This window comes from Canis lupus, chromosome 1, assembly GCF_003254725.2.
Source record: "Canis lupus dingo isolate Sandy chromosome 1, ASM325472v2, whole genome shotgun sequence".
Lineage (NCBI taxonomy): Eukaryota > Metazoa > Chordata > Mammalia > Carnivora > Canidae > Canis > Canis lupus.
Genome location: NC_064243.1, coordinates 16,788,435 through 16,793,814, shown reverse-complemented (window position 1 = coordinate 16,793,814; position 5,380 = coordinate 16,788,435).

Sequence of the window (5,380 nt, the reverse complement as noted above, 5' to 3'; positions counted from 1 at the left end):
ATAAATGGAATCATACAACACATACTCTTTTGTGTAAAACTTCTTTCACTCAATGATTCATCCATGTTGTTTGGTGTATCATTTGTTTTTACTGCTTAGTATTTCATTGTATGAATATTCCATCTTTGTTTATTCACCTATTGATGGACACCTGGACTGCTTCCACTTCCTGGGTATTATGAATACAGCTGCTGTGAACATTCTTGGACAATTTGAGGACATGTACTTTCAAATCCTAAGCATGCAATGAATGCTAGGTCAGGGATAGTGTGGTTTCGTCTGTTACTTGCATATGAAACTGCCAGAGCACTTTCTAAAACTGGTTGTACTATTTCACACTCATCCAGTAGCATAGGAGAGCTCCAATTGCTCCACATCCTCCCCGGCCCTTGTCAGTTTTTACAAACGTTGGACCATCTAGTGGGTCTGTGGTAGGATCCTATTCTAATCGCTTTTAATGTTCACTTCCCTGACAATCACACTGAGCGCCCTCTCATATGCTTGGCTGTTTGTGTGTCTTCCTTCATTAAGTGTCAGCTCAAAAAAAAAACAAAAAACAGAACCAAAAAAAGTGTCAGCTCACATCCTTTCCCTCTCTTTTTGTATTGTTTTAAACATTTTTTATTGTTGGGTTGTAAGAGTCTTAAAAATATTTTTATGTAAGTTATATTTATATCTAACAAAAGACTGGAATGGGGATATATAAAATATAAATTGACATTTTTTTTCTTAGTGGATAAGATTTTGAGAATTATTTCTTTTCAATAAACCTGGGGTTATTAGTCTCATGAATAAATAAGTGCAATCTTAAAAAAAAAAAAAAGAATTTATCAAGTTCAAATTGAGACAACTAAGTTGTCAACTGTATTGGCGTAAAGTTCTCCGAAACGTCCCCTTCCTAGAATGTTAACAGCTGTAGGATCTGCAGTGAGCGCTGTCTTTTGTTTTTGATGTTGCTATTTTGTGTTCTTGGTCTTTGCTTTTCTGGACTGATCTAACACCTGTCCATTTTGTCGATCCTCTTAAAGAACTAACTTTGGGACTTTAAAAAAAATGTTTGTTTACTTTCTATTTTCATTGATTTGGGCTCTTATATTTATTTATTTTTTCCTCCCTTCTCCTTGCTTTGCTGTGTTATGTTTTTATGGGGAGTATTTTGGTGTGTTTGTTTAGCAGTCTGCAAACTTGGCTAGGTATCAACCCTCGACTGTCTCCCCTGGATGGGCAGCAACAGAGTTCAGTTGCTGACCTTAACTGGGCTGCTTGGGTCTGCGTGATGTGCACACAAGGTCAGGGATTAGCCAGGATCTTGAACAGACTTTATACACAGAATTAGGACCATCCTCCTCTGGCTCTGTCCCTTCTGGAAACTGCTCTTTCACTTTATGGCTACTCCGGTCTCCCAAAACTCTGCTGGCTCTTTGAGCCAATAGGGCTGCAGGTTTTCTGAGTTTTAATGGTCTTGGCTGGACTGGGGTCTGCCCTCAGATGAAACAGGTAAACAAAGGAAAATTCACTGGTGCTTCTTCCTTCTTCCAAGTGTAAATTCGATTTGTCTCCAGCATGAACCTGCTTTCAGCTGCTCTCTGGTGCCTTCCGGGCTGTTGTTAACTTTGTCAAGAGTTTAAAGTTGTTTTTAAAGTTGTTACCTGCAGGAGGGTTAATCCACTGGGAGCTAATCCTTATCAGAAACTGCAAGCCCAGTTTGTTCATTTTTAATCTCACTCCTCTCCCTGTCTCGTAGGAGGCGATTTGGCCAGATTTCTAGCGCCAGGAGTGGAACAGAAGTGCTTCTGCAACTCACAAACTGGATTACCTGGCCTCTGAATAACGGAGTTTGCTCTGCCAATACTCTTTCCAAAGAAGAATCCCTGTTTCCTTCTGCTGTATGGGCGTCTAGCTAATGGAGACCTGAGCAGTTCTAGGCAAAATTGGAAAGCCCATTTGTTTTTCTTAAAGATTTCTTTTTTTATTATTATTATTATTTGAGAGAGAGAGAGAGTGAGAGCAAACGAAAGGAGGGGCAGGGCAAAAGGAGAGGGAGAAGCAGACTCCCTGCTGAATGGGGAGCCAGACTCAGGGCTCGATTCCTGGACCCCAAGATCACAGACTGAGCCAAAGGCAGACGCGTAAATAGCTGAGCCACCCGGGCACCCTGGAGAGTGCACTTAATTTGTCTTCTTTGGGGGATGACTTTTCAATAAACCTGGGGTTATTCTATTTATCTTGTGTCAGGATTTGCAAGGTGTATTTTTTTTTTCAAATAATGTGTCAAGTTCGGGACCCCTGGGTGGCTCAGCAGTTAAGCGTTCTGCGTGTGCCTTCAGCCCAGGGCATGATCCCAAAGTCCCGGGGGGTCGAGTCCCCATCGGGCACCTTGCAGGGAGCCTGCTTCTCCTTCCTCTGCCTGTGTCTCCGTCTCTCTCTCTCTCTCTCTCTCTCTCTCATGAATAAATAAGTAAATTTTTTTATTATTACTTTTTAAGATTTTATTTATTTATTCATGAGAGACACACAGAGAGAGGCAGAGACACAGGCAGAGGGAAAAGTAGGCTCTATGCAGGAAGCCTGATGCGGGACTTGATCCTGGGTCTCCAGGATCACACCCTGCCTGGGCTGGAGGTGGCGCTAAACCACTGAGCCACCCGGGCTGCCCTAAATAAGTAAAATCTTAAAAAAAAAAAATTGTCTTCTTGGTATTCTTCTTGGTATTCATTCTTCAGCATTCCTCCCAAAGGGTCATTATGGCTCTTTGCACCTGGGCTAGAAATGTTCCCTGGGCTTCTAGATTTTTCTCTTTGTGGACAACCTTCTAGGTCCCTTTTAGTCCCTACCAAAACCCTCTGTCCCCTCTCTTCCCCCTAGGGCCTGTCGTCCCTTTGCTCAGGTGGAGGTGGTATAGGGACAGAAACCTAGTTCTGTGACAGTAAAAATGGGCTCATGTGCTCTCTTTCACAAGATAAATCTATAGTTGATACCAACCACCCTGAAACCATAAAAGGTAAATCACAGAAGGTAAAGGAATCCATCCTCTTCATTTTTATTCTCGAGAAAATGAATTTCCAGAGAAGATAAATGACTTGGTCAAGATCACACACTCGCAGGACTGGGGCTGGAATCTTAATTCCCTGGCTCCCAAATGGGCTCAAAGGAATGGCTGCGAGCGTGGAATCCAGTGGCTGGTGTGGAAGCTGAGGTAACCTCAGTTTTCCACATGGCAATTCATTTTACCACCTGGAAAAGAGAAAACTAAGGGGAACATCATCAAAGGCCCGAGTGGGGGTTCAGGTTATCTGCACAGCTCCGCACAAGGGAACCTTGACAAATGAGTCCAAGAATCAGCCAGTTTCCATATAAGACAAGAAAGGGTTTTCTAGCAACTAAAGGTGTCCGCAAATGGAAGGGGGTTAGTGGCTGAATTCTCTGGAAGTGGCAGATGGTTAATTCTGAGGCTTTTAGATAAGGTTGAGTTTGGGTGTTGTGAAAGGAGTTCCTTTATTTATGGGAGTTTAGACAAGGTTCCCTCATAGTCCTCTACAATTGTTGGGTTCTCTGTTTTGGTTAAAGAACACCCCCCCCTTTTTTTTTTTAAAGAACACCCTTTTGTGTCCATGACATGGCCCGGACACCACCTACCTCCAGAAGGAAAAAGGCCTTCTGAATGCCCGAACACAGGCCCTCCCTGCCTCAACCCCCACGTCCGTGTCGTTTGGTGTGCCATGGTGGGTTTGCTATGGTGTACTATGTATGGGGTTGCGTGGCGTAACGTGGTGTGATGTGTTGGGATACGAGAGGCATCCGACAACCATGACAGAGTCTTCTAGGAGCTCCACAGCTCCACTGGGATACAGACCAAAGGGCATCAGAGTAACGCTGATGTCAAGAGGACGCGCCAATGCAGTGACTTCCCTATCTGCACTGGCTGCATCTTCTAACAAAGCAAGTCTTCTGTCACAGTATTTTATGTCACAACCGAGTATAGGGTTGTGACACAACACAGGGCCACATGCATCCCCCATCCGTCCCGCTCATTCTGTCCATTACGGGGCAGAGTCGGGCACTGACCTGAAAAATTTCATCCATTATTTTATAGTTTTAAACATTTTGAATATTTTAAGTTTCCTGCTATAAAACAAGTCACCAATCACATGCCGGTTCGGATAAAAAGACAAGCATGGTTTTAAAATATGTCCATGGCATCCGGGGCTCATGGATACTGTGGCCTGAATGTGTGTCTCCTCAAAGTTCATATGCTGGATTCTAACCGCCGAGGTGGGGTCTTTGGGGGGTGTGATTAGGTCATGAGAGCAGAGCCCCCATGAATGGGATGAGCGCTCTTATAAAAGAGGCCCCACAGAGCTCCCTTGCCCCTTCCATGGTGTGAGGATAAAGGGCCCTCACCCGGCTGTCTTGGCACCCTGACCTCAGCCTTCCAGCCTCCCACACAATGGGATGAGAAATAAGCATTTTTTTGGTTTATAGTCACCCAGTCCGTAGTGTCTTATTATAGCAGCCAGGATGGACTCTGTAGTGGACTTGAAGACTCATTAGCTGCCAGCATTGCTCCAATATTTTCCCAGGGACTTCCACGAGGGCTAAACTTTTCCAAAAACCGTAGGTCCTAGACTCCTAATGAGTTGTTTTATTTGCATATTTTCACAACATGAAACCTTTCCTTCTACAGGACCTTCAGGAACTCTGGTACTAGGACAGGTTCGCCCCTAGGCTTTTGATCTTAGTTCTTTCCTCTGATTGAGCGGTTCTTCTTGGTAAAAGCTGTCCTTGGGGGCACCTGCGTGCTTCAGTCGGCTAAGCACCCAACTCTTTGATTTTGGCTCAGGTCATGATCTCGGGGTCTTGAAATCGAGCCCCATGGTGGGCTCCATGCTCAGCGGGGAGTCTGCTTGAGACTCTCTCTCTCCTTCTCCCTCCGCCCTTCCCACCCCCATTCTTGCAAGTGAGCACATGTGCGTGTGTGCACCTTCTCTCAAGTAAATAAATAAATCTTTAAAAAGAAGAAGCTATCTTTGAGCATTATTTCTTCAATGAACAGATTCACTGAAAGGCTAGTATTTTGCTTTGGTTTGGTTGGCTTTAGATAGCTCTAGATGTTTCCGAGGGAAATATTCTAGGTCTTTTGAGCAATTCTCTTTGAAAGAGAGCAAGTGTTGAGGAAATCCGTGTGTCCCCTGGAAGACTGTGGTGCAGAATAAGGATGGCATGATTTACCGGAAGCTAGTCTGCAGCAGAGGGATGGGGAGGGACAGGTGAGGGAAACCAAGGAGAGGTCGCAGAGGCAGGATGGGGAGAAGATGAAGAGAGAGAAAAGGGGGAGAGAAGACACACACACACACACACACACACACACAGTGAGATTCAC